Here is a 23,681-nt window from a genome sequence, read left to right as displayed (position 1 = left end):
TTATTTCAGATTGGCAGTGTTAAAAAAGGACAAAACTCAACAAATTAAAATGTTGCAATTGTAGATATTGAAATGACATAATTTACATGCCATAAACATCGTAATAATAAAATCACAAAGCAAATAGAAAAATAAGTGTTATAATGTTAGGAGTGTATTTAAATATATGCAACTGAATTTTTGTCTATACATCATATAATTGATATGTTCTTTGAAACATGGTAGAACTATGATTTCTCAAAGAAATTAAGTACAAAGGCTGAATTAGAATTAGGAAGCATAAAGACAGATCACATTAAATTACTCTTCAACTTATGTAGCTCTAGAGTTTATTATTACTGTATAAAGCAGTTTACTTGCTTTTCTACATTTTTTTTCTGTGTGCATCACCCACATTTTCCTAGGGCTGTTCAGTTACTGGATTATTTTGCACATTATGATGGTGCAAGGGAGGGGAAATATGGATGACTCAAGTCAATAGATTTTAACTAAAAAAAAGCTATGTGGAAAATAAAAAAAAGATAGCTTGCCAGAATAGAAATTGAAAGAATGTTCAAACATAATCCTTTTCAAATGGAAGATTTCAGATTGCTTTGTTCTTCTGTCAAAACAAGGAAGAATCCTCTACAGCAATGTTTTTTTTTCTGGAAGAAAAGGAGGATGAGTTTATTAATTGTACTCATAATTAGTCATGAGTCAGAAATGAAAGATCTACAGAACAAGACAATTTGCTTGAACAAAATAGATGACTCTTCTGACAGTTTTAAAGTCAGCTAATGAGCCGTGAGACAAAGAAGAACACTTCTTTTCAGAAGAGAATAAAGAAAACAGTTGAGATATGCTTTCTTATTTTTTCCCCTGTCACTGCTTACACTTTTGGTAAGTGGGAGAAACAAGAAAAATAAGATTGCAGTGTGGGCAAATGGGGTCCAAACTGTTAACTTCCAAGAGGTTCCAGGTAGAGAAACCAACCGTCAGACAGCTTTTGGTAAAGCTAGGGATGGGACTGGAGTGCAGGAAGTTTAACCAAGCTGGGAGCTGAATAGGATTAGGTCCCTAGATATGTATACATACATAGGTGTTTTCATAAAATGATTATTTGGGCTTTTTTTCCGTAAATGGAATGTTAATGTTTTGGGTGGTGAAGATGTGTGCTTGGTTATAAACCAAACATTCAATTTACTATTAATATTACTTTTAAATAGGCCACTGAATGCAATTTAATGTGGAAAAGGAACCTTGATCTACAAAATATTCCTGCTAGTGACCTTAGTAGTAACAAATGCTCTTTAGGGCGCTGATTGAGAGGGCTGAGTTCATTCCAGAAGAATAAGCTTAGTTTCCCCTTCCAAAATTGGGATGCTGCCTGCTGGGGGCAATTGTTCCTGCCAGGCGGTGCAGGCAACTTCTGACCATGTCCTGTGGGCAGCAGAGCCCACTGCCGAGGGCGGCCTAGGTCTGGGTGTGCTCACGCTGGTGCATGCCATCTGTGTCCCCATCGGTTGCCCAGTCCCCTCCTCAGCCATGACCCTGGCTGGCTGGAATGCTCTACTGCTCATCAGGCTGTGTGCTGGAGTTCTGATTACAAAACAGATGTGCGGTGGTAACTGGGATGCTGGAAGACCTTCCCCAGTGTTACTATGAAGGCAGCAACACACCAGCAGAACTGACTCAGTCCTTTCCCCCTCTGGTCATGTTTTTGTACGGTGAGGAAGAGCATGACCATAGCAGCTCTGTGGGCCATGGCAGGGTGGTAAGGAGAGCCTTGCAAATGGGGCTGTAAATCTGGGCAGATTGAAGAGCCACCTCTGGTCCCAACAGGGAGTGTCTGCAGTCTGACTGATGGTCAGACTCCTTTTGAGCTCAGGCTGGTACAGTGAAGAAGTAAGAAGCACTAAGACAAGTATTTCAAATCATTTCTTCTGTGTATCCTTCATATTGCAGTAACAGTGTAAAAATATGCAGTATAAATTATAAAGTAACAGTATAAATTGGTATGGGCAGCCACTCTGGCTGGCTTCTTGCCCTTAGAGGGGGTCAGAGGCTCACAATTAACAGACATCCCAAAGGACAAGCAGAAATACAGTACTGACAGACAATTCTCAGACCCTTCTTTGTAGTTATTTGTTGTTTTTTCTTAGCCTCCCCATGCTCCATTAAATTTGCTGTCATTAACAATATCTTTCTCACCTTGATCTTTCACAGATCACTTATCTGCAGCAAAATCTCTTTGGCCAGCCCTGTTCTTCATCAAGCGAGGTTTCAAGTCCAGATCCAGTGTCTGCCAGGTTGCGTAGGGCTGCTGGAGAAATCTGTCCATGCTCTTGCTCTGCTGCTGCTTTCTGTCCCTTAGCCCTGGCAGCCTCCTCCTGTGCTACGCACCTCACCTCTAGCCAGGGTGTGATCGGACTTTTGCAGCGTTCCATGCAGTTCAGCAGACACCGAGGAACAGTTCACTTCCTTGTGTAAGACTGCAGAGTCTTTAAGACTGCTGCAGACACTTGAAGATGCTTCATACCCCTTTTAGGTGGTTTTCTGGAGCTGCTGAGGTGGGGGTGGTAAGTATGCTCTTGTGTGGGGAGGAGAAAGAGCAGAAAGGTTTTGGTCACCCTAAAGGGATCCTATGAAATAGCAGCCTATGGCAGGCGTATGACCACAAGGAGACAGATATGTACTGCTGATTCATGGTAGGGGAGGTGGAGCTGCAAGAATAAGAAGGAATAATACAAGGGTAAAATGATGGCAGCAGACAAACAAGACAGGTGCAGGTAGAGATGTTTAAGAAGAAGCCTGCAATAATTTTTAGAGCAGAAGTATATGGCCATCAGCATAGATGAAGGAATCCTGCAGGTTATGGCATAAAAGTCCCCTAGAGCTTTCCTGGGAGATCAGTCCAAGCCACGCTGTGCGGAAAAGTGCTAGACTAGCGCTGAGCTTATCACAATCACAGAATCACAGAATCATCAAGGTTGGAAAAGACCTTGAAGATCGTCTAGTCCAACCATTAACCTAACACTGACTGTTCTCAACTACACCATATCCCTAAGCGCTATGTCAACCCAACTCTTAAACACCTCCAGGGATGGGGACTCCACCACCTCCCTGGGCAGCCCATTCCAGCACCTAACAACCCGTTCTGTAAAGAAATGCTTCCCAATATCCAGTCTAAACCTTCCCTGGTGCAACTTGAGGCCATTACCTCTTGTCCTATTACTTATTACTTGGTTAAAGAGACTCATCCCCAGCTCTCTGCAACCTCCTTTCAGGTAGTTGTAGAGGGCGATGAGGTCTCCCCTCAGCCTCCTCTTCTCCAGACTAAACAACCCCAGTTCCCTCAGCCGTTCCTCGTACGACATGTGCTCCAGACCCTTCACCAGCTTTGTTGCCCTTCTTTGGACACGCTCGAGTAATTCCATGTCCTTTTTGTAGTGAGGGGCCCAAAACTGAACACAGTAATCGAGGTGTGGCCTCACCAGTGCCGAGTACAGGGGCAAGATCACTTCCCTGTCCCTGCTGGCCACGCTATTTCTGATGCAAGCCAGGATGCCATTGGCCTTCTTGGCCACCTGGGCACACTGCTGGCTCATGTTCAGCCGGCTGTCAATCAACACCCCCAGGTCCCTCTCTGACTGGCAGCTCTCCAGCCACTCCTCCCCAAGCCTGTAGCGCTGCTGGGGGTTGTTGTGGCCCAAGTGCAGAACCCGGCATTTGGCCTTATTGAAACTCCTACAGTTGGCCTTAGCCCATCGCTCCAGCCTGTCCAGATCTCTCTGCAGAGCCTCCCTACCCTCGAGCAGATCAACACTCCCACCCAACTTGGTGTCATCTGCAAACTTACTGAGGGTGCACTCGATCCCCTCGTCTAGATCATCAATAAAGATGTTAAACAGGAGTGGCCCCAAAACCGAGCCCTGGGGGACACCACTCGTGACCGGCCGCCCACTGGATTTAACTCCATTCACCACAACTCTTTGGGCCCGGCCATCCAGCCAGTTTTTTACCCAGCGAAGCATGTGCCCATCCAAGCCACGAGCAGCCAGTTTCACCAGGAGAATGCTGTGGGAAACGGTGTCAAAGACCTTACTGAAGTCAAGGTAAACAACATCCACAGCCTTTCCCTCATCCAATAAGCATAATATCCAATAATATCAATGTCTTATCATTTTGATATTGTTTGGTGTTACAGATGTTTAGAGTAATACTTCTATGGTGTCACTTCAGCATGTGACACCACTAGCTAGGTCTCGCTGCCTTTGAGTACATGGATTAAGAACAGTTGAACAGAGAACAGACAACATTGTTGGAGAGTGTCCAGCAGGAATGGAGAAGTAGTGTGGCTCATATAGTATTTAGGGATCCACAGTTGATGGCATTTAGCTGCCTGAGGTTTTGTGGAAGGAGGTGGGGACAGAGAGTATTTGAGATGCATCTCACAAAGTCATGGAGCTAAAATGGATTGATTCAAGTGACTAAAAATATGCTTGAAGATGACTTCCCTTTTTTTTTTATTAACAACTATTCATCTCAACAGTTCAAGACATCAGGCTCTGGAGAGCATAAGGAATCAGAATAAATATTTGAAAAAGCAACCAGTAAACAGAGATGGATTTAGACTAATGACCTAAAGAGAAAATAATATCATGGGTTCAGAGTTGCACAGACTAATTCTTTGCTGATAAATCTTAATTGCTAGGCTTTATAAACTTCTTCTGACTTGTGGATGAGCTTCAGAATAGAAACAAGAGGGGCCATCTGCCCTTGGAAATCTGCCCATGCTGTAGAGGGAAAAAGGGAAGCTGGAGCAAGGGGAAGGGTTGACAAAATGCTTGAGGACTGCTGCCCAGCTGGTTTTAGAATCAAGGTAAGTAAGCTTCCTTTCAGTCTCATGAACCATTACGAATGGCAATGCCTGCGTCAGCAAGTGACAGAGATCCAGAATCCCCCCAGTTAGAATAACATTTTTTTATAACAGCTTTTTTATTCTTAAGCAGTGTGCTTTCAAATACTTCTAATATCGTTCTTTATAGTGGCTTCCTGGCCTGAAAGTCAAAAAAGAGGTTGTATTTCTCCAAAACGTTCCCTCTGTGGTTTTCCTCAGAAATTCTTGACTGTTTTGGGAGTTCAGTTTATATATGTGTCTGTAGCACTAGTATCCTTGCCTGTAATGCAATGTGATGCTTTGCTTTTATTTACAGGAGGAGTGAAGTCTTCTGCGCCAGCTGACAGAATTTATTAATTTGAAAATTCAAGCCAAAATGGTTCAGTCCTTCCTAAGAACAAGACTAATGGAAAATCCATAATTTGCCTATATCCATAAATAAAAATCTGGCAATTTGGAGCAATTCAGGCCAGAGTAAAAAAATGACCTTCTTTATAATGGATGTTCCTGGCTGCTCTGGGCCAGAGGAAAGGTTGACACATCTCTCTGCTCCCAGTGCTCTCTTCACTTGAAACAAGTGGGAGTGGAAGGAGTGGTCCAGCTCAAAGCCACAAAGGAAAAGAGACAGACTTGGGAAAGAGCTAGTTATGGCAGGTTTTACAGAGAAGAGAAATGAAGTGGCATGGGAGAGATACAGAAAAGGTGGGCTGTGAGTTAAAAAAAAAAGGGAGAGGTATGAGTAGCTGGGTAGGGATGTGGGAATGAGCGTTCAGGAGAGTTGAAGCTTGGGAAGTGAGTGGCAGGTAGCAGTGAGGATGGGAGCAGTTTGGAGCTTCCTCGTCATAGACCGGGATGAAGGAAAGGGGGGAAACCAAGGGAGGGAGACTGAGGCTGTTGAGGGTAGTAAGGGGAAAACCCAGGAATGGTGTCAGAAAATCAGCACTCAGATGTCCGAATGAAGAAGGAAGAGTGGGAGGAAGCAAGGTAACACAGGATCGAAAAAAAATGTACAAACCAGTATTTTGCTGTGCAGGCACTCTTGCTTTGTGTGCATCACTGCGGTATCCACAAGTGCCTTCTGAGCAGTGATGCATGCTACCAGACTACTGTTTGGCAAGTGCTGTTTGCTTCCTTGTTCACCTCTCACAGGGACTGTCTTGAGTCAAATCTGTTTGCATGAACAGCACTACTCCCAGCATTTCACAGTGCAGTTCTTCCACTGTGCTTATGGGCATGCATTCTGCATACGGGTAAGACTTTAATATATGATTTTTGGAGGTGCAGAGAACCCAGAATGGCTATTACAGATTAGCTGGAGTTATGAGGGCGAATATCCTCTGAAACTTAGGGATGGGAGTTTGAAAAACAGATACAACCGAAACTAAAATGATCTGCTTTCTGCCTCTGGCAGAGTTCAGCAATACTGTCAAAACGAGCGGGGAAGAAAAAGTATGAAGAAAAAGTTGGTTTGAAAATAGTCTAAATGCAAGGGTGAAAAATAAGTTTTTGAAATATAGCAATTTCTAAGACAGAAATAATTCTATTTCTCTAACCTAGCACTTTTCAGCTTCTTTCTTACTATATTTTGAGAAAGTGAGAAATCAATGGGAAATCCCTCCCATTTCTCACAGACACCATCAGAAGTCTTTCACCCATTAATACTCAACAGGTAACTAAGCTACAGTTTCACCTTGTGGTAGCAGGGCACTGTGGTTTGACTCTCTCCAGCAAGGCTTCTGGTCCCTGCCTGCCCTTCACTGCTTGGCCCTTGCAGGAGATGAGTCTCCCAAGGACACAGCTAAAATACCGATGAATCTATTTGGAAACTGCAAAATGTTCAGAAGGTGGCCTTTTCCATGAAAAAGAGTTACCATAAAGAAAAATCACTTTTTCCTCTGGCAGCACTACTGGCTCTTCCCCGTTCCAGTAGTGAGAGAAGGTGTAGAGAAGCAAGAGTAGAAAGACATCACTTTTGGCTTGTGGCCACTGTCTCAGTAAGTTTGTCTAGCTTCAGAAGAATGAAACCCTTCACTGAAGGATCTCCATTCAGTATGTTATAAAGCCCAGAAGATCGGAGCAACTGCAGCTTTGGTAAGCAGCTGAGAGTCCTGTGTCTCCTCCATACAATAGAGAAATTAGTTTTATGGTTTCTAAATGAGACAGGATTTTAAAAGTCTTTTCTATGTGTATTCAATGAAAGATAATTATACCATCACAAAGACTTTATTCAACAAAGCAAACTAGTAAGTTTAATAAATTAATGCTTATATGAAGAAAAAAGTTGCTGGCAATTACCACACATCCTTAACAGCACCAATGGTGTAGTTCATGCAATATACAATTACTGTTTGCACTACTGTTTTGAAAAGGAAAATTTCATGAATACCAAGTATTTTATTGTTCCATTTTACAAATCCCAGTGCTCTAGTAACTAGGTAGGTCCCCTTTGCGATCTCAAATCCTGCAAGTTTGCCAGCTATTTAGTTATAAACATGTTTTATGACTTAGCACTTGTATAGATCAGATTCTGCAAAACTCTCTGAATATCAGAATTATTTTACATTTAGAATGTGTAAGAATATGGAGTTTTTACGTACTTTGGCCTTTATCCCTGTCATAGTTAAACCCCCAAAATGCATTTGCAAGCTATCTTTTTGCCAGAGAAAAAATGTATATTTTTATAATAGGAAAAAGTTTCTTTCTGCTGAAGGCTCCAGTTCAGGAAAGGTTAAGTACTGAAGTTTTTATTCTCTGTTTAAAAGGAAGGTAATTACAGTAGCCCACCCAACTTTAGAAAGTTCTTCAAAATTTTCATAGATGAAGCACTAGAGTACTATGATTTTATATTTGGTTACATAAAAGACTCTATAGTTTGTTGACTTTTTCTTTAGAAAAATTTTATGTTATTTGCTTCTGGTTTTGCTTTTAGCTTACAATAAACTGTAATGACATTTATTTCTAAGTTGGATTGTAATTTTCACATCCCCAAAATTGCAGTCTTTTAATGTTAAAAGAATCCCTGCTTAAGCTGTTCTGAAAAGTCTCTTATAGATGACGACATATTTTCAGCGGTAAATTGAGCTACCTTGGAGAATAAATTTCTCAACACAGTACACTTTAAATAAGTATTTCACAAATGAGACTATGCTTGTCTTAGAGTTGTAATCAGAAGTTAACACTTTTTTTTTTACCACTCCACTGTTTCTCAGCTAGGCAGAGGTTAGTGACCTTGTTACTCAATGTTAAACAGAAAAAGCTCTCTCATGCTAACATTCATATGTTATCATGTGATTGAACACATGATAGCATGTGTTCGTATGATATCATGTGAGTCAACAACTGTAGCAGTGGTACAACTTCCTAAACTTCTGCCATTCATTCTTGTGCTTTGGGAAGCTGGAATTGTGTTCCTGGAGAAGAATAAAGGTTTACAAGGGACTTGGGTGTGACCCTAGCCAATATTTTCCTTTTAACCACCTTGATTACTTTTTGAGAACCTACTATGAGAGTAGCTCTCTAACTAATGAACACCATGGTAATGCACTCTTTAATCAGTGCCTATCCTGCAGACCTTAAGTGCAGGTTTAGCACCATTGCCCATATGTAAATTAACATTTTTGTAAAGAAAAGTGTCAGAATACAAGAATATGATGATGTGATGAACAGAAAATACACACGTTGTCCATGAAATAATAGTCGTATTGATGATGATAACAAAATGATAATGCTGTCTTATTTCTAATAAACACATTTACTTGCAAATGTTTTGACAATAATTTACTAATAGCTACAAATATAATTAGACTATTAAACTGCAGTAAAATATATCATTACTAATTACTTGTAATTTATTAATTATTAATAATAAGACTATGCTCCAACATAGTACTTTCTATGGCAGGATCTCAGAATGCTTGAGAAAGGACTGCTGGCCCATTGCTTCTGTCTTTACAGACAGAGAAACTACAACAAAGTGAAGTAACTTGGTGGAAAATGCAGCAAAGCGCAAGGCAGACAGATCGCTGCATTCTCTGATTCTGTGCTGGTGCTGAGCCGCACATCTGTGCTGCATCTGGGCCTGATACTTCACTGCTTTTCCTGGGTTCCTTTTTCGGCTGCATTTCCTGACATGGAATTATTACAGAGCACAGATCTTCCTGCAGTACAATTAAACCTCCAATTTAACAATTGCTAAAGGAACTACACATTTGTTTCACTGAAACAAGGTGCATTTCTTGATGAAACATGAAAAGCAGTTCAGCTGAGTTACAGACTGAATGACATCACTTAAATGTCAGTCTGTTTGATAGACCATGTAGAAAGGGGATTGGAATTATGCAGGGATTTCATATAGCAATTTTAATATTGCTTTCACCCTCCCTTGTAAAATAGCTGAAAATTGTTGTCATAAATATTTGTAATTAATCCTAAATAGGTGGTGTTTATCAACATCAGTAGGCCCAGAAGAATTAGAAATATAAACAGGAGATATGATAAAATCCAGTTTATAAAAAAATAGTATTTATGCTTCTGAGAAGAAAACTGAAACAGGATTCACAGTTTAGTGAAAAGAATTTTTTTGTCACAGGCAAGAAATTGGAGACAAAATGATAGATAAATATAATTTCTAAAATAGCAAACAGATATTGGTGAATTTCATACCATGTAAAAAGTGACTCAGTAACCATTGGTAAGTGTAAAGAGTCTGCAATATATCTGAAACAAGTATAAGCTTACATAATGAGATCTCAGACAAATATCAGGAAAAAGTTACAGGCAATCTGAAATTGTCTGCAGAAAATTTTGGAAAGCTTCATATTTATATGCAGAAGCACCCTCAAAGGAAGCAGAAGCAAGTTTACATTTCATAGTGGTTTACAGGCTATGCCCAGCAAAGAAGAGGTTAATTCAGGCAGCAATTAATGACCAGATGATAATGGGCCAAGCAGCTGTGTATAAAAGAACCAGAAGAGGAGAGTGAAGGAATAGAAGCAAAATGCATTAGAAGACATACAAAGCAAGGGGACCTGTTCTTCAGAGGGAAGGGAAAGATGCTCTGTGATGTGAGGAGGGCAGTGGTGGGTCGGACAGTGCAGGTGAGCCTTGCTCCCATGCTGGGATGTGCCACTCCTGGAGCAATCTGCTTATAACCCACATTAGGGGACTTTGAATTTATAATTAAGAGTAGTTAAAATATCACAATCTCAGATCTCCTGATCACCTCAGAATATATTGGGGTTTGCCTTTCCTGGAAGCTTACTGTAATTTTCCAGCTGGGCATGCTGGTTTTCACAGTTTCACATGAGAAACAACATAACTTTAATATATGGGCTCTGAAAAAACTGCAAAAGACCCAGCACGTCCAATTTAAAGAAGAGGTTACATCTTTCACCCCAAAATATGTCTATAAAAAAAAGAAGAGCTGTAAAAGCCCTGAAGTATCAGCAAGCAGGAGGTAAGTGAATACTGATTCCTTTAATAAGCGCTGTGGGGTGGGTGAGGACAGTTAGCTTGAGGGATCAGGACACTGGTGGCATAAAGGTGGGCAATGGGGGAATGGGACCAGACTGCAAAGTGGTCAAAAGTGATGCTGGTGTAGAAGACCCACCCGAATTACTGAAGTCTCCTAATGGATATACTGTATATTCCTTATATACATCCAGTCACGTGATGGTCATTGTTTTCTAATACATAACGATTCCTGGTCATGATACTGTGGTGTGTGCTCATCAAAGAAGATACGGTGATGTTTGCCATACTGAGCTCAGTTACAGTCAATGCACATGTAAAATCAATTATATGGTGTTTTATTATTTTTGAAATCCAGATAAAATGCCTGCTTGAAATAAAAGACATTTTTCAGTGATTTGTGGTGCCTTAAAATGTTTTCATCCTCCCACTGAAGGCAATTCATTCAGTAATGATCAGTTCTTGTTTCTCTTTAAAAGACTAGTAGTAGAGGAATGGCAACAGCTTGCAAAAAGGCTGTTAAAGAGCATACTGGTAGGCCAGTAACAAACAGACAGAAGAGGAGGGGCTTATTTACTGAAATGGTCATTAGGCTGGGAAAATGTGTCACATGAACTCATGCTAGTAGTTGTGATCGAGATGTGACAGGACTATCAGTGGGACAGATATGTACACGCCTGGAGAGAATCTGATCATTCCTGTCACAAGAAAGGGACTGGAGTAAATGGATTTCAGTTTTTTTTCCACCCAGAAGCACATAATTATGTATTAGAGATCTGTCTAAGGTTGGTAATATTTTCAACAATATAAATAGCTATAGCTGCATTTTGCCATATTGTTTCTATCCTCAGCTTTGCAGTTAGAAGCTATAGTTCAGTATTTTATTTATAGTTATTTTTAAAGTCTTACTCATAACAGAGTAACACTTCAGCTTCTTAAAGAGCTACAAGATAAGATGACAAATTAAAAATTAAGGAAAATATATTCTAGCAATAAGAAGTTAAATATCTGGGCTATTGTGGAAATTCTTATTTAACTGCTTCTAAGCATTCTTCCTCCTGCTCAGAAGTCTAGGTAGTGCAAAACAAGTGAAATAAAAAATCCCTTAAGTTTCCAAGTGCAGTTTCTTTAACGCATTATATGTGTACCTCTATGTTTTAGGCTGTTACTAAATACTAGCAGGAAACTAAAATGGGTACTTACTGCAGATGTCATATTTTACCGGCTAGGCTAGTGTGAAGAGCTACTGTGAAACAGGGAGACGTGCTACTAATGTAAGGAATAATGTAGGAAGATGAATGCCAGTGCATAACGCAATTTAGGAGGTGGCTGTGTAGGAAAAAGCCTGAGAACGCTTTTACTGGATATGTTTTCAGAGATGGTGCACACATTTGTGGGAATTTTCAACTCAAATAAACTAGCTCACAGGTACCAAGCCAGCATGATGCTATCATTTGGGAAACAGGCAGCAGCTGTCAGTGACACACACAAATTCAGAACAAGTGATGGGAAAATATTGACTGTATAAATAAAGAACAGCCAAAAGGATTGGGAGACAAAACATTACTGGTGCTGTTGCTATCATGCAACAAGACTTGGGGGCTGTTGCCTGACAGTCTCGTGTTGGTACTCCCGAGGATGCTTGGTGCTTCAGAAGGTTGCTGAACTAATTCAATCAGTTGGTCACTATCACAGAACTGCAGGATCAACATATTTTACATGATATATCAACTAGCTGCTTTTTCCACTGCCATCTGGTTTAGATCATCTATCAGATGCAAAGTAAGTGATCCAGGATTGTTAGCCAGCAGTGGCTGGCCTCTTAATGTGTGTATCTCTGGAAAGAGCAACATCCCAAAGAGCTGAAGGCATTCAATCCCAAGGGTAGCAGAATTTGCCTTGTTAAGGCCAGGTGAGTTTAACTTGATGAAAACATTAAACTATGTTACATATCAACATAAGCATCGCAAAGAATTCAGTTGTGGAGTTTTGTTCCTTGTGCCAAGAAAATGTGGTGATTAATAAGAATAGCCCAGTTATTAGTGGAGTAGAAATTTTATTTGAGCAGACTGCATTTTTTAGCTCCTGTTGGAAATAGCCCGCAGGACTGCGTTCTATTTATAGCTTTGGAATAAATTTTCTGAGTTCAGTTATTGATTTAAATTTAATTTTATTGCCAGCAATTTAGCTAAATACCAAGATAAAGAAACTTGATTCTAGCAACAACCACAAAAGGGTATTGAACTGAAATAGGGCCTGATATATTGTTAAACAATTAACATTTTTATTCTGGGGCCAAGAAATATGCATTTGCCTTTAACAGAATGACCGACCAAATTGCTGTCAGTCAGCCAATCTGATAAAGGTCAACTATTGAAAACCCAGTCTGTCAGTACACAAACTAAGTGACCTGGGTAGTCATAAGTTCATTTGTTGTTTTGAAAGGAAACCACACTATTTTCATAGATGCATCTGTTGTGCATCAATTACAAAACCTTTAATGAAATTTTGTGGTGGAAGTATTAATATCAACTTCCCTAGTGATAATTCTTCTTCACAGGGGGTTCTTCTGGTATCTTGACAGCACAAACCTTGTTTAAATAAAACGATATGCTTTAACCCCTTTAAAATGTTGTTTACTTTTACTTTAGTCAAACAACTCTTCCCAACAGTAAAACTGGCTGAATAAAACTGATAGGGGCAGAAAAGAGGAATATGGAGACTATTTCTAAGATAGGCAATTATTTTATGTGGAGGCTTACACTTCAGATTATAGAATAAAACTTTAACTGATTTTTGTTTACCTAAACTTGGAAAGATTTTAAACTGGTTGAATACTCTATAGAGAGTTGACCTAGGAAACAGAACTGTGGGACCTGCCACAGTGGAGCCGATCGATACTGTCTCATGGCTGGTGCTTACTGAAGGAAAGGGCCAGTGCTGGGCGCCACAGATGGGGAACAGTTGTAGAGTAACTTTCCTACGCAGGGGAGTTTGCACAAGAATAGCTTCTAAGTACAAAGAAATTCCCTCATGTTCTTGGTTAGGAGTTGATTTATTTATCACGGTCTTTTCTTAAAAGGGATATAAGCAAGAATTAAAAAAATGTCATCCTCTAAATGTGATTGCCTGCGATACCATCAGCTGGACACATGTTTAACTCCAGAGTCAGCTTGAATAGTTGCATCACCACGCTGATCCAAATCTCTCCATTCCTTGTCTGCCCTGAGGGAGTATCTTGTGTCTGTTGCTGCGTTCCTCATACCAGGGAACAAATAGTATTTCAAGATGTCTGTAGTTCTTGTTTTTGTAGAAGTTTCAGGAACACAGATCCCAGTAAAACTATTGTGCAAACTAGATGTTCTGTCTTAATAGGTAAATAATGTACTTTTTTTTTTTAACATCCATTTTTCTTTTATCAAGTACCAGAAAAGTACAAAACAGTTATTTGAAAGAGTGAAGCTGTCCCACTACTATGCTGTGGGTGTCTTTAGCCACGTCTTTTTGTCCTCTTTCTTTCCACAGTTCTGTCATCTGTTATCTGCAGTCACTTCTTTTCTAAGGATGATGGTTTTACACCCATGTTCTCCCTTTCAAATATAAGTGAAAACCACTGTCATGATTTACTCTGTCTTTAAGATAGGATATAATAATCTTTTAATAGAGATGGGAATTTTCATGTGTGGCTTCATAGAATAAATTACATAAATGCTGTGTGAAAGCACTGCACAAAAATCCTTATTAGTAATGTTGAATATATCTGCTTACATGATTCTTATAAATAAATATGGTTACTGAAAATGCCTGCTAATTATTCCATTGCTCAAATGGTGCCAGTTTCAGCAGCTTGAAAATACAAGTTTATTCTTGTTTGTTAAATCCTGATTTTGTGCTTTTTTTTAATTTTCTGCTTCTGTTCCCTTATTAAGCTGGAGACCAGCAGAAGTATTTCTGGTTTATGTTCTTGTATACATATGTGTGGCACTGAGAGAATAGTGTGTGTGAAGCTACAGTTTTATCTAAGGAGATGTCAGCTTCTCAAGTGGTTTGACAGAAGTCAAGCTGGCAGTATTTTGGGGCCTTAAGCCTACAGTATTAGCCATCACATCAGTCTCTTCCAATCTCTTTCAATCTCAAAGAGGGCGTTTGTCTGGCAGCTGGCTCTACGCCAGTTTTCTGCCATCTGATAGACCTTTGGGGTTTTGTGGCACCTTTCTTTCCCATCTTGGTCATTAGTGTCACCAAGGTGATATGAGGAGCGAAGCTGAATGTTGGCATCATGATTCCTATCCCACAAGGGCTTGCCCCATGTGGCTGTGAAGGAAGGGCTTAGTTGCACTGATCCATCGAGAATCTGGTTCCTTGGACTAACACATCTTTCCAATTGCAATCATATCTCCCTCACCAATCCCAGAGGTTCAGGAACGTGTGGCCTCCCCAAAATATCCTGAAGAAAAAACAGCAACAGTGCAGAAGCTACTAATGACACATTTTTTTAGTCTGATTTCTGGTTTTCTTCTGAGTGTGAGTGCATGTGTGTGTGTGTAAGAGTGATGATGGCTGTTACACACTTTTTGGAATCTGAAAAGGGACAAGAAGCAGACAATTTTGGCCTGAAATCAGCAAATATTAGTGCCTGCTTATGGTGTGGAGTATGGTCAGTTACAAACCCTGGACTTCAATCCTGTTTTTATGTTTCATGGCCCCTGTATCTTTTGTGCATATACTCTGAGCAGTTTTAAAATGTGTTTTCCATAGCTGATCTATATTTCAGTGTAGTTAGATATGTTAGTCTTCAGTCAGAGCGTAGTTGTTGAAGAGCAGAAAGAACTACAGAAACAATCTAAAAAAGTTCAGAAAGAAGAAACATCAAAAATATATTGCTATACCGTTTGTCTGTGTCCTGCATACTTGGAGAATATTCATATATATATATATATATACACACACATGTATGTGAAACCGTAGAGCAGGGAGACTGATTATCAGCTGCCTGCATGGTGTAGTCACATTTGAAATGGGTCAGGTCTGAATACACTTACCAGTGATGCAAAAAACCAACCAGTTTGGGAAAGATTAAACAGTTTGACAAATATGGCTCTCAACTGTGACTTGGGGCAGGGGATGAAAATTTTTGAAAATGAGAAATGTGGTTTGCAAACTTTCCTACACTTTGAGGAAAATGAAGGTCACTCACAGTGAGGATGTGCAATCAACATATAATTGTAAGCATGCAGCAATTCCACATGATTTGAATTGTGTGAATACAATTTCTGAGTCAGAAATATCTAAGAGAAGAACAACTGCTCAGACAACAGAACCAGAAGAAATGGGATGATACTAAAATTTGAAAATGCATTTTGTATATCGAAACAGTTCATGACAATAAGGAGTCTGACAAAACCTGACAATAATTCTCCAAGAAATGGATGGTTTTTAAGGTGGCTTTAGATGTGATTACACAGTAGAGAGAAATCTGAGGTGGAGAAAATTTCTGAGGAAAAGAAGGCAATAGATTTAAATCCATTTTGATGCTAGGAGACTGCACAGGTTGTATAAAAGATATGAAATACTTGTAACTATTGGATCAAAAAAATTCGTTTAAAAAAATTGGCCTGTGCTTTCTTGCTTGTTTTCATTGTGTCTATATTTAAACAATATAAATATTTTTCTGTGTCCTTTTGTGTATCTAACGCAAAGGCCTCAACTTATGCACGACAAAGTGGTTTCTGTTAATTTCTGTAGGGTTATGCTGGGTGATACCAGCCAAATAGGAAGCCATAACTAATAGTTCTCTTTAAAGAACTCTTTTCTCATCTTTGTTCTGCATCACGTAATGTGCACTTATGTCTCAGTTCTGCCTATTATAAAAATAATTGTAGATGATGCTTTCTTAACCCAAGTAAATTGAGGCTGTGACAGCAAGAAATTGTTTAGGGATTTTCAGATGCTGGGGAACCAGAATCCACACTGGTATGTGGGCTTTAGCCCACCAGGTAGCTTCAGGTATCTGGTTTTCAAAGCTTTTGAATAAGTGTTCTCTTTGTGAGAAGACATGGGAGAGGAAGAAATTAAAGTACAGATTTGCAACAATAATCTTGGGGTAGTGACCCTGTTCTAAATAGTTTTCAGGAAAGAGTTAATAAATGGAGGAAGATATACTTTAGTTTTTCTTCCTCACTACCTTCTGAATTTATCTGATATCTGCTCAATGCAAGGTAATATTATTTTGAGACGGACTAGCTATTTCTTGCTCTTTATCCTTTTCACAGAACTAAATCTAATGATTTTTTTTTTTTTTAATAAGGAAAGGAGGAATGAGAGTAAGGAATTAAAAATGTGACTTTAAAAACTTTGTAAAAGGGACATTTACTAGGTCATTTGGGCCAACAGTAATGTCTTGATAACAGAAAAGTTTATCAACACATTAGTGCAATAGAAACGTTTCTATTAATTGTGTAAAAAAAAAAAAAAATAGTAATTGTAGAGCTATTTTTGTCCCACATTAAAGTATTTTCCCTCCACAGTAGTTTTCCCTTGAAACAGTGAAAGGTTCAGTGCATCCATTTTTATGAATTGATTTGATAATTGTCATCTATAACAGCTACATCTGTTGCTCAAGAGGAGCAAAATGAAACTATCAGACAGCAGAGAAGGCAGAAGCAAATTAGATTTTAAAAGTCTACATCAATTCTGATCTCATTTGCACTTTTCAATACAGGTGTTGAAATCTGTTTCTTAACAAGTATATTTTAAAATCAGACTGTGCTCCTTTAAATTGCTTAAATAAGATTTGTGTTACTTTTCTGCTTCACAGACCTCCTCTGAGAAGCAAACTTAAATTGCTTCAGGAAACAGGAGGCAGAAATGGAAACACCATGTGACAGCAGGGAAGGGCCCCACTGACGGAGGAGAGATCATCCCTTCCAGAGTCACTTCGCAGAAACCCCATATTTCTTAGTGTTGGGATGGCAAGGGGTGAAAATAAAATATGTGTTTTCCAGGGGCATAGTAATTGTCTTAAACTGTTTCAGTCCACCTCTGCCAGCCACTGTATGTTCACTTCCAGTATATGATTAGCTCTCAGTAATATTTTTATCTAACTCGAATAACTAAAAAACCCCCCTTGTATGAAACTGTTTCTACACATGAAGATTTATAGTGCTGGGAATAAAAATCATCATCTGGACTTCATTAAGATTTTCCTGGCAAGTAATTAATGCTGAAAGCATGTTTAGATCAAGCATCTCCAATAGCAGCAATGGTAAGTGAGTTCAAAGCAGCTAGTTTTTTAGAAATAGGTCTACATGGTCTCTTCAAGTTTCTGCTAGTTTTTCCAGCCCTCAGCAAGTGGTGGTGCTAGTACCTTATTTTTCATTCACTGTGTTTTCTCATTTCATGGTCATATCAGCCCCTTGGTGACTGCCAATGAGCAGATCTCATCATAGCTGAAAATTCAGGAACATGTGCAAAGAAGCCACCCAAATGGGCAAGAAATTTGAATATTCTCTCTCCTGGCTTTTTGCTTTAAAATGAGAAGACTGCAGGTATGAATCTGTCAAAGTAGGTAATTAATTATTTTTTTTGGTTTGTTTCTGTTCTGATTCATATCTGTCACGTCTTAATTGCATGTCTATATTTATATGTACAGTAAGTCGATGTATGTTTTTCTGTGCTGCACCTATTGTGCATTTGTGTTCTAGACTATGAGAGCAGAACTCTGTCTCAGCCTGCTTTTAGGAGAATTGGACTCTGGAGCAATAATCAGTAAGATGTAGGGTGCCCTTTTCCCAAAGCAGTAATGAGAGCTTATCTACTGTATTCCAAGAAGAATAAATTGTGTACAGCTCCCTGTGAAGTTCCACGTTGCAGAAATACAGTAATTATCACTGGCACCAAAATAATCTTTTACATTGTGCGCTGGGTTGGGGAAGTACCTATGAGATAACCCTACCCTTAGTAATACATAATAAGTATTGTCTAGATTCAAAGTGTGTTTATTGAGTATATCGGAAAATATCTATCAGCTACAGGTTTAGGTCTGGAGAAATTTCCAGAAATTACTGATGACTTAAAACATGTAATGTAGCAGCAAGTGTACAACTACTGTTAATTTTGCCCATTGAAAATTACAAGCTGGAAAAGCCGTTATGAGTTGTTTTGAGAGGTTCATGTTTTATCATTGGCTTGAAATTGTGCTTCTGGCTGTTAGTCACTGGGCTGCCAAAATTCAAGTGGCTTGAAGTGTGGGAGCTATTGGATCTGTAGGGCAATAACGGGAAGGAGGTTATTTTACGGCTGATCTCCCTGCATATGTAGTGTGTTTCCCTATGATAAAGTGGTTATATCAGCCACACCTATTATTAAAGTGGTCTGACGCTTCCCATTACGGACTTTGTTTTCAGATGCTTATAATGTAGTCAAACTATAACTGGCTGAGTTGAAATCTGACTTCTCCTTATTCTGGGGTACATGACTGATGCAGGTCTTTTGGGAAAATTCTAGCTGAAATGCTTCATGTAGAAATGAATCAAAATTAGTACCCCAATTCTTCTTTTTTTTTAAAGTGCGACTAAGAGAAATTGGTTTGCACAGTGAAGATAATCTCTTCTTTGTGGAACTCTAAATGTAGCTGTGGGATCTTTGATCTGCAGGTCATCATTTCATGATCTCATTAGTGGGAGGAGAGTCAGCGTAGGCTTTATATTAATGTAGAAAATGTGGACCCTAATGGATTTTTTCACGTATACTGTGTGGGCTGACAAAGGTATTTTCAAGTCCTGCTTGGCCCTCATTAAAGGAAACTTTCTTGCCTGAGTGCATCCGTGCTTTCTGAGTAGAGACTTGACACTTGGAAGAGAAGTGGCCGTTGGCTAAAGGACAGCATTCCTCTCTGAAATCAGACCAAAAAAGCTATAAGCTGCTTAAAGAACGCATAATTCAAAAATGCTCATGCTTGCTAGATGTTTTCAGCCTTATTCCCTAAAGTTTATCTCTGTGTGCCCAGGCTGGGACAGTGCAGGGCTGAGCAGACCTCTCCTGTAACTGAAGTTCCTGGAGTGTTGCTGGCTATGCTGGCTCTAGACATCACTATGAAGACCAAGAGCTCTTTCTCTTATGTTTTATAAAATTGAAAAGAATAACACAGGAAAGCCTGACCTTGGCTCAGGGACCAAGGCAAGAGACTAGGACAAGCGATCTTGTTGTACAAGACCATGAAATACAAGGACTGGAGGCTTATGGGGCCATGGAAACTGGGTATTGGGGTTACTCTGCTGGGTAAAAGCCCCCAGTATTTAGCAGTCAGGATCAGTTGGACAAAGAGATTAGGGTAAGGAATGAGGAAGAGAGTTAAGGCATAGATAGCCAGAGGCTATTTTACAAGGCTTGAACAGAAGAAGTGGGACTGGCAGGCCATAGAGCTAAGCAGGTGTTTCCCGTGGGACAGACTGGAAAGATGAAAAAAATGAGATGAACTCTGATCAGGTGACTAATCAGTAAAGATCAAAACTGGCTGAGAAAGGCAAAATGGGAAGAGTTAAGTGTGAGGAAGCAGCAGCCTAAGAAAGTCTGTAAGAGAAGGAACAGAAGATGGTTTTTGCCCTGGATCTGTAGTTCTTCACATGAATTGAGGGTGTCAGAAAGCAGCATGTAATTGAAGTTTTGCAAAAGTAAGGGTATTAGTTTGTTTTTCAAACCAAAAAAACTGTACACAACATCTATTTTAAATGTATTAGCAATTCTGTCATGTCAGAAACTCAGAATGAATAGATTCCAGAGATAAAATATCCTGTGCAGCCTTAATTTTGGGCTTGTTTATTTACATTCTGAAAATATTTCTCTTTGTCTAACACATGCACGAAATAGGGGGATTGAATAGTCTGTGAAAGTTCATGTCACAGTTCTTTTAACGTAATTGTAATGCCAACAGCAAAGGATTTTAATAAATAAATCACACTGGCTGGTATTTTCACTAGAGAATTACCAAATAGGCCACCTATATTTAAAACAGGTGGAGGGAAGAAGGTCACAAAACCTCTCTTGTTCTGACCTAAATAGTAAGTCAGATCTTAGAACAACTTATGAACAAAATAATTCTTAAAAATGAGCTGTTGAGTTGGAACCAAGAGGTAAATGAAATTGATGTTAAAAAGTATGTAACAAAGTGGCAATGCAGATGTACAAATGGAAACAATAAAGACAACTGGTTTTGGCTTTGATGTTCCTCTACTTTGAATGCTGGACTTTGCAACTCTGATAATGTTCTTTTAATTCTTGTCTTGGAGGAAATTAGTTGGTTCTCTCCACAAGACAGTCCAGCAATGTTATAGTATGCATGCAGAGTGGATGACAGTGGATCAGCACCCAAGAGTGAAACCGGCAGTCATTGAACTGTCCCTGTAGACATTACCTAAAGGTGTGTAAAAGCTGTGTATAGCTACCATGAGAATTTGAATTAGTACTGCAATGTCTGATGAGTACTTTTTAACCTCAAGACCAGTATTTAATTAAAGCACATTAAAATATGGTGTGGTTTCTTTTCCTCACAATATTGGCAGGTGTGCATATGGTTTTATTTCTTGAATCTGTTTGGAAGAATGAAACATTTGGTGTATCTAATTTTTTTGTAAGTGTTTACCTAGATCTTTATTCTTATTGTTTCTTACTAGGTGGTTTGCATCTGTTTCTGTTAGAAGATTTTGCCTGCTTAATGAGGAAAAATTGAGCTCCCTGGTAGAACAAAATCCTCTCATGTTATCATCTTTACCTGATGCTGGCAGCTTGCACCCAAAGGAGAAGTTTCATGCTTTCATTAAATTAAAGCACCTAACTTGGGTGCCTGTTAGGAATGGTTGCTAGTTGTCTGCTCAATGGAAAGGGTTTCGTTTGTAGTTTGGGACCCACCTCTTTTCACTAATTATATAGGAAGCTGAAAGGAAGCATGCATATCAAGAATAAAGTTACACTGTCAAATTAAAGATCACCAGTGTGATATCTTTTTGGTAGTCATCTGCTAGTGTCTAGTGAGACAGTCTTGTTCACACTTAGCACTGCAGAGCTGTCATGAGAAGGCCTTAATGATGAGCCTTGTTTTCATTAGATACAGCAGCCAGTGCTCATATACTTCTTGCAAAATCAGAGCAAATTCTGCCACAAGCAAATGGAAGATGTGTAATTATAAAAATATAATTTATGAAGAAGTGGAATGGTTATAATTTTGGAGAATATGATGAAACTTGAGTTCCCATTAGGTCATGGTAATTGTAAGGGTAAGCAGAGAGAAACAACAACCCAAAAATATGTTTTAATTGAAACAAAGTTGCGATTATGCCTATTCCTAAGAGCAAATTCTCTTTGCACTGTGCTAAGAGCCCCTTGATCCACTTAGTGATTTAGAAATTTTGAATTCAGAACAAGAGCTTCAATTATGTTATTTCCCCACTTTGTATGCCTTAGACAGAATCAGCAAAAAGTGAATAGGCAAGATTTAATTTTTTCAAACCAAGTAACATACAAATAAAACCATATGACTATGAACAATAGTTCTTGTGTCCTTTTCCTGCTATTTGCAGGTCCATATATTGGTCCTTTGGCTAGCTACCAGAACTCATAAAATGATTCTAGGCAGCTGTGTCCCATTAAAGCCACATGTTACATCAATAAGAAACCATAGAAGTGCAGAGCTGACAGGGATTTTAGAAGATCACATATTTATCTCCATAGACTGGGAAAGGATCAAGCATGCCACCCTGGAAGATATTAAAAGCCCTCAGGGGAGGAGATTCCAGATCTCTTTAGATAGTCTATTTTGGCATTTCTCTCCTCTGACTGTGAGACCATTCTTTGTAATATCCAGCCTAAGTTATTTTGTAAATTTTCTTTCTTATGGTGGACGTTGTAAGCTATTGATTACTGTCCTTTTATAGTGCTCTATTACTTACTGTAAGATCATTGTCATATCTGTTCCCAGCCTCCACTTCAGAGAAAAGTTACCCAATTAGTACAGTCTTTTTTATCTTTTCACCACCTTTCCTGTTTAAATTCTCTAATACTGTTACAGTCCTCTGGATGATGATTTGTTTACATTTTTCTTGAAATTGGATGAAATTAATTCTTCATCTGAGGATCCATCAGTGACAAATATAGCAAATTAATGGCTTGTACTGATACATGGGATGCTCTGACTGCCTAGCCAAATATTGTCTTGTGTTTGTGCATTTTATTTGGTTATGTTCTACAACTTAGTACCTATTAGCTTAGTTTTCTGTAACATAAAATGAATATAGAAATGAATATCTGCCCCTTGGCTGTGGTCAAAATAAAAGGAACTGTAGAACAAACAGGTCTGACTATTAAAAGATCATCTTTTGTTAACTATTTTTGTTAAACAGAATTATGCACCTGCAGGGAGGAACTTTGTTAACAGTGTCTCTTAAGAGTCACAAATTTCTCAGTTTTGATGGTGCTCTGAGATAAAATGGGGAACAATTAAGTAGGTTAAGACTCATCACCCTGAAAACAGATGAATTAAGGGGTATTTGACAGAAATCTGCAAAGTTGTGAGTGTCATTGACTGTTTATCGTTTCAGTACACAAAAGCTAACAGAAGCCAGGTTCAAAACAAACAAGATTTTTATTTTTTTAATGCAGCAGGTGATAGACTTTGGAAGTTCATTGCAAAACATGTTATGGATAATTCACATGTGTGATAGTTCACGCATATTCAAGGGCAAGTGGATAAGTATGTGGAAAAGATTATGTACATGGTTAGTAAGTGGATAAACCAAGGTCAGTAAGTGGATAAACCAGATCCATTTCAGGAAATACCCTGAGAGGAGAATAGCTTGATGGTAGTAATGTACTCAGAAGTATCATATGTACTTGTTCCCCAAGCATCTGATTCTGATCAGTGCTATAGACGAGACATTAGAATAAATGGATCCTCTGAACCAATGGACCAATTTCAGTGCTGTCAGAAACCAAGGCAGTTTCCTAACAGCACTGCCTTTTCACCAGAGGTTTGAAAGTGACTTTTTTTTTTTTTTTCACTTGAGAGGAGAAATACTATCTCTCTTCCAGTGGCACCTCTGTACATTATTTCATCAGGTTCTCTTTTAACCTTCTTTCAGGAGATATTCCAGGGTGAAAGTGTTTGGGCAAACTATGAGTGACATAGAATGAAATCAAATATATTAAATACCATTATGATTTAGTGGAACAGGAAAGAAAAATGTCCCTCCTTCAGAAACAGAGTTAGTATGGTGGTTTAAGAGGTAACAAGAAGTATACACTAAAATTTAAGAAAAACTGAAGAGGATAAAACCCCAAACAT

Source organism: Strix uralensis, chromosome 3 (assembly GCF_047716275.1).
Source record: "Strix uralensis isolate ZFMK-TIS-50842 chromosome 3, bStrUra1, whole genome shotgun sequence".
Taxonomy (NCBI): Eukaryota; Metazoa; Chordata; class Aves; order Strigiformes; family Strigidae; genus Strix; species Strix uralensis.
Note: the sequence above shows the minus strand (reverse complement) of the source record.